We start from the raw sequence: 13219 nt of genomic DNA on the forward strand, positions 1-13219 counted from the left end.
TAATTAAAAATGCTATGCTAATTCGCTAATTACAAATCAAACACCTCCAGGTCAAAAGTCTGCTGTGAGTCATTTGAAAATTGTCACAATTCCATTTGGCGTAAGATGTGCGGATAGTACGCTTTGTGCAAGATAGCATGTCGCGATGCAATTTTTTTAATTGAATACTGATTTACTGTAAGTCATTATAGGAACACCCAAGGAATGGCTCGTTGAGCCCCACTTTAGGAAGAACTGCACTCAAAGCTTCAAATCAAGTAAGAGATCACGTGGGAGCCTCCTCCGAGCTGTGCTGGGAATATTTGACGTGAGCTGCAAATACACAGCTTCTGTGGCTTCTCGCGCCAAATCCACGCAAGACTGCAGGCTATGCAGGTTCATGATCCGACAGTGGGACCCGAGGTGCGCGCACTCACCGAGTGCTGACATTGCAAGTTGTGCAGAGGTGACCATGACAAACCATCCAACGGCTGCCTCAACACCGGAAGTGATGTCACAGGCAAAATAAGGGGAGGAGTTGCACATGTGCACACACTATGGTAGATACACAGACGCGAGCGCACACAAAACGTGCACGCGCCAAATTTGGCCGAGTAACTCTCGTTTCCCACCGGTCCGTCACCCTCTGAAAGCACCAACAAAATGTAGGTCACAAAAGTTCAAGAAACATTCTTAACAAAAAAAAAAGTGCTTTTACAAAAACATAATTTTACATTTATAAAACTACAATATAGCCAAATGTTCCTCGTTTTCATCTTCGTTATTTTACATAAGCCTTACGAAAGAAGCAAGGTCATTTGAGAATTGTAGTTGACTTAATTACGCAAAACTTTTTTTTTTGCAGCCAACAAACACTCGATACATTTTAAAAAAATCTAATGCTAAAACTAATACTAAATTTAAAAAACATTTTTTGGAAAGAAGAAAACAAACAAAAACACACAAATCTGCTCTAAAATCTAATTCAATCCACCCGATTAAAAAAGAAAAGTCCAAAACGTGATGTAGCTGAGAAAAATCTATTACTAAAACTAACACAAAATTAAAATAAAATAAATATTTTGAAAGAAGAAAACCAAAAACACGCAAATCTGCTCTAAAATCTAATTCAATCCACCCGATTAAAAACAAGTCCAAAACGTGGTGTAGCTGAAAAAATCAAATACTAAAACTAACACAAAATTTAAAAAAAAAAATCTTTTTTGAAAGAACAAACAAAAACATGCTAATCTGCTCTAAAATCTAATTTAAATCTAACTGATTAAAAAATAAAATTGAAATCCAAAACATGGTGTCGCAAAAAAAAAAAAATCTAATACTAAAACTAATATAAAATTTAAAAAACATTTTGGGAAAGAAGAAAACAAACAAAAGCACGCAAATCTGCTCTAAAATCGAATTTAATCTATCCAATTAAAAAAAGAAAAGTCCAAAACATGGTGTAGCTAAAAGAAATTCTAATACTAAAACTAATACTAAATTATACAAAAACACGCAAATCTGCTCTAAAATCTAATTCAAAATAACCGATAAAAAAAAAGCAAAGTCAAAAACGTGGTGTAGATAAAGCGCTATATCAGTGTACTCCGTTTGTCATATGTGCCCGTTTATAAAGGAGCTCCAAACTTATCGAGCAGGACGCTGTACTTCCTTCCATTCCGCCGCGGCACCCTCACTGCCGTCGGCTTCCTGAGTTCAGCTGAGCTACACGGCACACCCGAAGACGTCAAAATGGAGTCGGGCGACCTCGAGAGATGAGGCATAATCGGTTTATATCAATGACACAACCGGCGGCGCAATGACCCCAGACAGCTCTTCCGCCTCGCCGGACAGTCCCGTCGCTGGCTACTCGGACGGACTCGAGAGAGACTTGACAGGAAGCGCTCCGCGGACTTCCTGGTGATAAAGGCCAACAGCCCCGACATGGCAGAGAAGGCCCGAGTAGAAATTACAAGTCACCAACTATGCAAAAATCTTTGTTGTGTGGAACCTTGGCAAGTGGGGGCTATTTCAATTTCTTCCGGTATTTTTCAACCCGGAGTCGAGTTGTTTTCAAGCTCGTCTCGATCGGCAAGACATCAGCATTTCACTCAACGCCAACTCGATTCCTCCGACGGCCTTTGAGAACTCTCTATCCCACTAAGCGTGCTGTGGGAAATTCTACACGTGTGTTGCAGAGGTGGAAAAAGGACTTCCAACGCTCTGTAAGGCAGTGGCCCCCAACATTTTTTGTGGGACGGACCGATTGAGACAAGTACATGCGGACTGGGGACCCTTTTTTTTCCCCAACGCTTTTAACTTGCCACTTTTACAGCACTGCTACCGACAACAAATGATGGAGTAATTCAACATTTTATGAACATTCATGCATTTCAAACAGTGTTATTCTCCCACACAATAAATGTAGAATAAAATAACTGAACTATGAAGAAATGGACCAATTAGGAATAATAAGTACACCTTAATGTAAACATAATCACTTTTTAAGATCAATAATTTGGCAGATTTTCTGCTGGATGTTAAAAACCAAACCAGGAACTGAATCATTGTCAATTTGTTTTTTGAAATCATGTCCTGTTTTTCAATAAAGGGTTGGAAATTATATTTTTTAATCCGATTCTTTGGCAAAAAAATTAAATCTACAGTTTAATCATTGACAAAAAAAATGTATTTTTTGTGTGTGCATGCATTACTTGTTTTTTTCTACTTTCTCTTTTTCATAATTTTTGGTGCTGTAAATTGCGAATTTCTCAATTGTGAGACAAGTTTGTTTTCTTCTTCTTAAATATCATCAGTTGCAGCTCTCGTTATTTCCCAGCACTGAAGTGAAGACAGCATGCGACTGCATGAAAATGGCTCAAAAAGCAGCTCAGCTGTTTGTGTGTGTCTAATATGCAGACTAGTGAATTCAAAACTATCACAATCACAGGATGACAGAACCAGCCTTCCATTGCACACGCGCACGCGCACACACACACACACACACACACACACGCACGCACACGCACACACGTGGTGCAACAAAAACAATAACAGCACAAGTGCTGTGCATGCATGTGCGCCGTTTGTGACATGCATGTGCAACTTGCATATTCCACTTGGTGTCATATTCCATTGCAAGCCATTTGTGCTGTGAAATGGAAAAAAAAAAATTCATGACCTCCTTTCCTCCACCAGCGCTCCAAATCCACACAAGGGCTCAATCCGCACGTCTCCGAACAAAAGCAGAACTATCCTGAAAGTCAATCGATCCAAACGCAGATTTTATATCGAGTCCGTTAGATTGTGCAGGAATCCTGCATCAACATAAGCAGCTCACAGAAACGTCCGGATGCCGCCGCGCACTTCGTTGCCTCTTTCTTACCAGGCCCGGCCCACAAACGCTGCATGTCTGATGGCCTGAAGCGGCATGGACGCACTGACGTGGAGGGAGCGCCGGAGAGGGGGAGATCACGACGGCTGCCGCCACCAGGAGGAGGGGAACTCAGCCCTTCCTTCCCACTTGGAATGAAGAAAAATCCTCCTCCTCAACTTGCAAGTTTTTACACCCCCCCCCCCCCCCCAAAAAGCCACATCGCTTCACTTCAAATTAAATACTAAAACCCAAAGCAAAATGCTATTGACGAGCTGACAAAACCAAGATCGGAAACCTTTGAGCAACTTCTATTTAAATGCAAGCAGAAGTGATACTTGCAGAAGAAGCAAAAAAACAGAACTCACAGGCATAGCTTCTTTATCCTCTGCCATAAACAACTTAACAGCTTAATTGCGACCGTCTCTTCTGTTACAATATCAAATCTACGTGGAGCATATCTTTATTATAGTTCGCCCTAGAGGCCAAGGAGTCCAGACAAAACACTACTGTCCTTATTAAAAAGAAAACTCCTCAACTCACTTCAGCATAGTTCACTGGCATCAAAACGGCACCCCAGTCGGACAGGGAAACCTCACTACTGGAAGTTACTGAGCAAAAGCTACCAACAGTGGAAATCCTTCAAATGAAGGCAAAGTACTACTTTTGTCTAAATTAAACACCACAACTCGCTGACTCTCCCTGCAGTGATTGTTATTTTTGTAGTAGTGAGACAACACAAACAGGCTTGCGTTGCCACGGGAACAGCAGCCGGAGGTGCACACCTCTCCGCTGTCACACTACTTCTTCCTCTTTTTTTTTTCTCTGCCTCACTCTTTGTTCTCTGTCGTCCCTGCGTCCGGGATGACGTCATCATCATGAATGAGCAGGCAGCCATATTTCAAAATCAGCTGCAAAGGGTGCGCTTCCCTTCAGTCAAGGTCAAAAAGTGTGTGGACGCCTCGCACGCACACACGGCATGCACTAGTGAAACATCTATTGCCTGCCTAGTAGTACTAGTAGCATATGCCGGTCAACTAGTGCAGTTTTACCTTACCAGTAACATGTACCGTAGTTGTCCTACTAGTGTGCTGAGTTGTCCATGTGTTCACCCCATTCATAAGAAAATAATGAGCACTAGTGTATTAGTGACATTATTCAATTCCACTAGTTAAGTTCTAGCACTTTACTAGTAGTACATAAGCCAACTATTGCACTATGACAAGCCAGTTCAGCATTTATTTGACAGCTTAATAATACACTGAGCGGTCCATGTATTAGTGTGTGCGCGTGTATGTGTGTGTGTGTGTGTGTGTGCCCTCACTCATAAAACAATTCAGCGCACTCGTGGAACGACTAGCGCATACGCAGCAACAACTAACGAGCACCAATTTTTTTCCTGACTGCCTTCCCCTACTGTATGACATTTCTGGATGCTAGTTGAACAACTGGAGAGTAAAAACGGTGCACTTGTTGACAAGTGTGTGCAACTAGTACTACTAAAATAAAATGTGACTGATTAGCATGGGAAAGTAGTAGTTTGCAGGCATGCCGTTTAGATCTGGAAGGCAGCAGTGGGGGGCGGGGGGCACTTCTAGTAAGACCCAGTCATTAGACACATTGTCTTAGTAGTGAGGACAAAGAGTGCAGGTGCTAGTAGGTCACTAGTATGTCAAGGATATGGAATAAATGAGGGACCGTGATTGACAAGAGTAGTCACCTCAATGTCTTGCTCGTTTCTCGGCCATCGCAGACTCGTCGGCGTGCTCGTGCGGGACGAGACCGCGCAGGCCATTGATCACACGCACGCGCCAACACGCCTGCTTCATTCTCGTCTCGTCGGGCCACAAGCAAAAGGCTGACTTGAGTGACCCAGTTCATTCCCAACGACGGCAGGACGAGACCAAACTCGGCGATTGCAAACGCGCGCCTCCGATTTTTGTCACAGGATGAAATGAAAAACGAGCCACGAGTTCAAGTTGGACACGGCCGATAAGGTTCCATATGCTCATCTCCATATATGCAAAAGTACCTGTTGCCGATTTGGGTCTGTGTCTCCCTTTGGGCCGCCAATGTGGATTGCCCGCACTGTTCTTCCTGTCCCAAAACATCACGGGTGCATTCCACGATACAACAAAAATCAAGACAGAAGCGCGTGTGGCCCTCGTGCGTGAGGCGAGCAGGCGTCACATCTGCATCCCCCAAGAGAGGATGCGCGCGTGTGTGTGTGTGTGGAAAAGGGCGAGCACCGCAGACAGAAGGAGGCGCAGGGAGAGAGAGTGTGTGTCAGTGTACCTCGCTTACGTGAGCTGTTGGCTAATCATACGTTGGGTGTGTGAGAGAGCAAACGAGAGAGAGAGAGAGAGAGAGCGGCGGCTGCGTTGATTAGCATCCAGCCAGTCGCATCCCGGCATCCGCAGCTCAATTGATAAAAGAGCCAGGCTGGCGAGAGCCAATCAGAAGGCGGCGAGCGTGAGAGCACTGGAGGGAGGCAGAGCAACACGGGAGATGATGAGGAGTGGTGGTGGTTGGGGTGGAGGGGAAGCTATTATGGGATGCCGGAGGAGAGGAGCGCTGAGGACAGGTCATTAGGTACACAATTAGCGGCTGCAATGAATTGTTACGTCTGGATTTAAGAGCAACCATTTCATTTTTTTAAAATTTATTTGCATCAAATCAACTTTGCAGCTCTTTGATGAGATGAATAAATAGAAAAATAAATTGTATAAATGCATTTTAATTAACCCATTTTAGGAGGAAAAATGATAGTGGATTGACCAATGTAATATTTTTTAAATGTAGAAAATGTAATACAATTAATTATCAGTAACAATTATAATCAGCTAATTTACGAAAATATTTAAGTGTGTTACTACTATTCTATTAGAGTTTACAGTAAATTAATACTGAAATTACATATGAAGATGAAATGTTTTTTAACTGAACAATTTTTTTGGGGAGGCCACATGAAATTATTTAACCCCCTTGTTTAATCAACGAAACTGTTAAATGCATATATCTTAGTGACTATTCTTTCCAATATATCAACTAACCAGTGATTTGAGGATATTAATGATTAAAAACAAATCTAAAAATGAATACATACGTTTGATAAATTATTTTTAGGGGCAAAAAAGCAACAATAATCAACAACAACCAATCGTAAAAAATAAAAAAAGATTTTGAATGCATTCCCCAGAACAGGATGACGAAGCCTGCCAAGTTCTCAAAAATCTCATCCAAAATCCATTAAAACAACAAGACACACTTGTGAATGAAACCCAGGATGATTTTCAGATTATTATTTTTTTTAATTATTTTGCTTACGAAGCTATGAAAGCGTGAGTAGCTGCGCCTAATGAAGTGGCCATTTGAGACTTTGGATTTACAGCAATTCTGCTTTCCGACACGCCAGAATTTTATTTCACCCCCTCAGAGCAAACAATAAATCAACATTCTTGATCCAAGCCAAAGGATTCGTAATGACAAAAAAAGGGACCTATTCAAACCCAATACAGTGTTAGCTTGCGATTTCCAAGCCCTTGCACATTCCTCGTGTGCAGATTGAACGGGTTAATCTCATTGGATCTGGCAGCTGCCAGGCTAAGTGAACGTGCAGTTAGCTCCTCTTCGGGAACCACAAACGAAAACCTGACCCCCCGCCCCCCCCCCCCCCCCCGCTCTTTCTCCTGAAACCCCACAACAACAAATGAGGAACCCGGTGTGTTCGCTTCGTTCCAACCAAGTGTCAAAGAACGCAGCACCACATTCGTCCTACCTGAGTGCTGCTCGTCCTGCACAGATCCAAAAAAATTAATAAAAATTTGCAAAACACCAGAGGACAGTGAATGCACACGGTATCACTCTCTCATTCTAAAGGGGGGGGGGGGGGGGGTTGCTAATTGAAAGCAGACTTCTGTGGCGGTTGCCGGACAAGGGAGGTCTCAAAGTGTGGTGGTACGTGAGCTCTCTCTAGCAGTATGCGGAACAAGGACGAAATTTAAAAGTCCAACTGTACATGGTGTTAACGTGGCGTCACCATTTTTTGAAAATATAATACAAGTATGGTGTTTTCACGACCGAAAGACGTACTTAAATCTTCTTCGAAATGGACGGGGCGTCTAATAATGCGGGCTCGCCTTGTGAATGCAGCGAGTTCCAAAATCTGGGAATGCTGTTATTTGGCATCGTAGGGGCGGGGGCGGGGGGGGGGGGGTTCCCTGCTTGAAACGGCCAAAGTCAAGTTGGGAGCGGCTTGGGTCACGATGGCGAACACAGCTTCACTAGGCCACAATTGTGAATGACGTGGCAAAAAAAAAAAACCCCGGCATCATTTCTGAGTCGCACTGCAACGAGTCTGACTGACAATGGCGCGAGGGAACCTGGCGAGTTGGATTGTGAACTTGCCCAGCTGTTCATTTCAGATACAGAAGATTAGGACTTTGATGATGGATTTGAGGATGAGAATTGAGCCCCCCCCCCCACGCAAGTAAATTGTTGACAACTGCACTCAGTTTCGCTCCCGCTGATTTTTAAAAACATACGCTAGCATATGCATGCATGCTACCGTATATTTTACGCTAGCATACGTTTTACCATGCCCACGTTCAATAATACGTCTTGCGTATGTGTTAAATACCGAAATAGCTACCGTAACTGACACTACGCCTTTTAACAACGGTGCGCCGTAAGGTCGTGAAAATACGGTAAAGTTCAGTTGTATTTAACTTTCAAGTTCAAGATGTTTACAATTAATCATCCTAGAACATTTGTCAACGTCTACCAAGGTAAATGTTGTAATTTAATTTGATGTGCGATGCGAGTCCAATTTATTTTTCCACATGGCGCACAACAGAATCAAATATACTTTTTCTGGAGTCATTTTTGTGGGTCCATTACACAACTGTATTTTAATGTTTATTTTGGTGAAATTAGCTGTAAAAGGTTTGCCAACCACTGACTAAGCCAACAAAGTTGGTAAAGACAGAAGGACGAGTTGATAAACATCCGGTCAGCTTCCACTTGGAGCTTTTGGCGAGTTCTGATGCAATGCACACGTGCACGCAAACGCACTTTTGGAGTGATGTGCAAAGGTCACAAGAGCAGACCTCTGCTGCCGCCTCCTGGCTGGAAATATACAGTCCCCTCCAAAAGTATTGGTACAGAAAGGTGCAATTACTTTGTCCCGAACAAAAGATGAATATGAGACAAAAGTTGAGAACTGCAGTTTTCATTTCATTACATTTACATCTAAACGTGTTAAACAACTCACGACACAGCCCCTCCTGTTTGAAGCTCGGATGTTGGCACAATCTAATGTTTGAAGAGGACTTTCAGAGAAGAAATGTCCAGGCCACACCACAAGATGCAAACCGTTCATCGGCAAAAAGAATCGGATGGGCCAGATTGGATTTTGCAAGAAGTACAGAGATTTATGGAATGATAAGAGCAAGGTTAACCTCGACTAACGTGATGGATAGCCCAAAGTACAGAGAAGGAAAGGATCCAAAACACACAAGCTCATCTTTTGAGCATGGTGGAGGTCATGTCATGTCTTGGGCTACTTCTGGAACAGGCTCACTCGTTCTTTAGTGATGATGCAACTCATGATGGCTGGACAAGTCAATCACCAGACCGTAACTTAATTGAGCATTTTATCTTAAGAAGAAACTGAAGGGGGAAAGCACCAGAACCAAACAAGAACTGAATGATACTGCAGTAAAGGCCTGGAAAAGTATTTCTAATGATGAAAACTACATGCCACCAAATATTCTGTTATTTACTTGAAGTTCTAATATCTATTCCAGTACTTTTGCTCTCTTGAAAACTGAGCGACTTTCAAATAAATGGTGCTCTGCCCTGAACTTTGTAACACCTAGAGGTAGAAAAGCTTTAATTCTGAACTTTTGTCTCATATTCATCTTTTGATCTGAAACCCAAATGCAGGGGTGTCAAACTCATTTTTGTCGCGGGCCACATTGTCGTTACGGTTTCCCTTGGAGGGCCGTTATGAATTTTGGGAAACCATATAAATGTGTAATCCCCTCCAGATATTACAAACACAGCGCACAACAAATTGATGAATAACTAGTTTTAAAATCAGAAGTAAAAAATAATAACTGTTACTACTGTATATTACATATGACAATATGAAATTTTGGTTCCGACTTTAGAAAGCATCATGGACCTTGACAAGCTTGATTTGCTTTCGCGGGGCCACATAAAATGATGTGGCGGGCCAGATCTGGCCCCCAGGCCTTGACTTTGATACCTGTGCCCAAATGTCTTCGAGATACAACAAAAAATGTTGTACATGTATCCAAGCTGTCCCCATACCTTTGGAGCGCACTGTAATTCATGTCCGAAATGTAACCCCTGACGCACAAACAATACCAAAGAGTGCACGTGCAAAATCACGCCACAGGTTAGCATAGCAAGCCCCGCCCCCCCCTCCTCACGGCAGCCATGACATCACCGTTGACCGTCTATGGATTGCCGCTGACAGTGGAGAACGCTAATCATTTGCTATCCACTAGGTGGCGCGAAGGACTTTGATCATCCTGCAGCAGTTAGGGAAAGTGGGGCCGGCGTCACGTGGGACGAGATGACCCGTGCGCACGCACGCACATGGAGTCACACAAAGAAAGATGCATTCTCGCGCAGACGCGCCAACTCGACTGCCCTCCACGTCCAGCGTGCAACATGGGGAAAACATCTGCTTTTGGGACAATTGGCCTTCTCTGGACCCCCCCCCCCCCCCCCCAAGCACTCTCCTCTCTCCCTCCCCCCTCCCTTTCATTCAACTGCCATGGGAATCGTCTCCCAATGAGATCATATAAACAACAGCCTCATGAACTGCGCTCGTGCGCGCGTTGCACATAAAAAAAAAAAAAAAGGCCCGGAAAATACGCGCGCGCACTCGGCCCAAGTTTCTGGATCCAAAGAAAGCTCCACACACGCACACTTCCTGCATTCTATCGCTGACAGTTTTTCAATCCCACCGATTCTTGTGGCGTCTGTTATTGTTCGCAGCGTTCCTGACCGTCGCTCTGCGCTTGTTTGTTTTTTTTTTCCTTTGCATCGCCAAAGAGGATCACCGCATTCCTCACAGGCTGTAAAATTGACGCCCGCCCTCAAAATGTCGAGGATTTCATAGAAGAGCATCATTTCTACTTTTGTTGACATGAAGCTCTGCAACTCACTTCGGCATAGTTCCGAGTCTTTTTTTTTCTCACGCTGATTTTCAGTGGCACCGCAGAACTGAGGCGTTGACTGACAGTGGGAAAGCGAGACGCCGGGCCGAAGAGGAGGAGATCAGGGGAGTGGTGCCCGGGTGGGGAAGCTGACGTCGCCGTGGGAACCCGACAGCGACCGGAATTTAGGCGGCAACGACACCATTGCAACTACAAGTCACAGCGAGGAGCTGGTGTAACGGACCCGCCCGGGGGGGATGCGACCGAGGCCCGATAAATCATTTTGAGTCCAAATTCCATCGAGGCGCATGAACAACTCCGTTTGCTTCCTGTTCACATTCTTGGGATGCTCCCAGCAGGAATACAGCCACAAAAACACACATTCGCGTGTGTGTTTTTGTTTCATTATGACTTTTTGTTTTGCAAATTCACGTAGCTTTTTCATACTTTTTAGAGTGGGGTAGCTAGTTTTGTCCTTTGAAAATGCTTACTTTTAGTGTTATTTCTACATTTCTTGTAATTTGTGGTTTTGTCAGAGCAAAAAAAATATTATATATAGAATCAAACCATTCTCTCCTCTGAAAGCGCGGCCCTCACTGTCAACCGTTAATCAAATCCCACTTGTACAGCCGGGAAAAGAGGCTGGCGAAATACACCACATCACATTGTCACAGGGCTTTTCTATACTGCGACAATGAGGCGCTCTAATGCAGCCACACCACTCCTTGTCCACACACTGCCTGTCAAATGGTATCCCCCCCCCCCCCAAAAAAAATCTGCCTCCTCACTCTTCTGTCATTCTCCCCTTGATGAGCATGTAAGCACAGCCAACAACGAGGCACTCTATAGTGGCATGCGTGGCACGAAGCCCTTGTCCACATGCTGCCGGTCAAGTTGGATCCTTCCAAAAAAAAGACAAATACCGGGGGTATTTGTCCTCCTCCTCTACTGTCATTCTGCGCTTCACGTGCATGCACTCAAAGCAAACAACGAGGCACTCTACAGCTGCCACGCCGCCGTATTCTCCCAGGGAAAGATGCGTTTTACAGGCTTTTTAACTGCAATAACCTCAATGTGTGTTGCTGCCAAGTTATGTCATTGTCCGTCTTTGTTTCAACATGAGGAGGCAAGTGTGGAAGGAGGGAGGTGTTGGACGAGTGACGCTTCAGATGATCTAATGATGAGCTATTGATTATTTAACCGAGCGCATCTTGTGCCCACGCAGCCCACTTTAGTGGGGCCCACACGCTTTGCTCGGGATTTTTTGACAGCGCGCAGGAGGTAAGCGAGGATTTTTTTTTCTCCAGTTCTCATGCACAGAACGGCAAGCACACACAAAAGTCATCGGCCACGCCTGCAAGTTAGAAAGGCAGCTACACTGTATGTTTTCTTTTATCTCACTCTCCTCTCTCCAGCGCTACATCTGGACTCAGTTTGGGGGAACTTTCTATTACTCACGCACACACATCCGTCAAACTATAACAGAAACTTGCTTGCTTGGTGGCTGAAGCGAGTTAAATTCCGGGACATTTGCCAGCAAACATGATACAATGTTGTTGTGACATTGGCCAATACAAATCTAATACAGTGAAGCCCCACTAGTTTTTTGGGGGTTTTTTTTGTTTTGACAGTGCACACGTCCAGTTTAGTGTTGCATAATACGCAGAGCAGCGCTGAACTCTACTGGTTGGATATGCAGCACAATTAAGAAAAGAGAAGAAGAAATAATATAAACCGGTGGCTGTGCGCACACTATTACGCCATTTTGTAAGGATGTCCGAATATCCAGTGAGAATAAAATGTAGGGGGCCCAAAATGAACCTGGAAAAGAAGTGTGCATCGATGTTCACTCGACATATCGACCACAAAACATGATGAGCATGAAAACAAAATGGCGCCCGCGCAAATATCAAAGCGAGACAATAACGGAAATAATTCATTTAATTTAACTGAAAATATGCACAGCAGACGAAATTAAATATAGTTTAAAAGATTTTTTTTCCACAATAAATAGTCAGAGATCTTAATTCGCCGGCGTGTCGTCACAGGTACGGTGGTCACGTAATCTGCGACGAGGAGAAAGTCGTGAGCTGGCTGACCAAATCGCCAAACAGAATGAGGGAACTGCTATCTTGTGCTACATGTAGCGCGGGCTATAGCGTGAATAACCTTTTCCTGTCTGGTCACTTGGACATATTGCTGTTAAAATACACAATGTTTAATTGCCAATGCTTAATTGTTCCGAGTGTTGCCGCTTTGTGTGTGTTCAAGTATCAGTTGTTTAAAAAAATCATAATTACTGTAACATTGACGCTAATTTCAGTTCTGTCCGGTTAGCATTAAGCTAGCGCACTTTTGGTATCGCTAAAGGTTTGTTTAAACGTCCAATAGTATGTGTTGGTTTTATTGTAACCTTCAATTGAGAGTGCCCAATCTTTGAGGCAAGCATACTTGAGCACTTTTTTTGGGGGGGGGGGGGTAAATTAAAGCATGAACAAAGCATTTAAAAAGTTTCAATGAGTTTACATGTGCTTTAAGTATTAGAAGTGAGGGCGGGGGTGGGGGTTTTTTTTTGTTTCTGGGTATACAGTATGGCGGATTTGGCACCCATCATGTGGGTCCAGAAATGCAAACGTGATTGGCACATACAGTTACTCAACTTGCAGGTGCATGA

At 43.8% G+C, this 13219-nt stretch overlaps 1 protein-coding gene across 1 annotated transcript in view; it reads right to left on the reverse strand.

Annotated features, from left to right (window-relative positions):
- The window catches only part of nhsl2 (NHS-like 2), a 29197-nt gene that overhangs the window by 15019 nt on the left and 959 nt on the right, over positions 1-13219 (reverse strand). The gene's annotated exons all lie outside the window — the stretch shown is intronic.

Source organism: Hippocampus guttulatus, chromosome 2, assembly GCF_054856545.1.
Source record: "Hippocampus guttulatus isolate MCC_2025c chromosome 2, RoL_Hgut_1.0, whole genome shotgun sequence".
NCBI classification, from domain to species: domain Eukaryota; kingdom Metazoa; phylum Chordata; class Actinopteri; order Syngnathiformes; family Syngnathidae; genus Hippocampus; species Hippocampus guttulatus.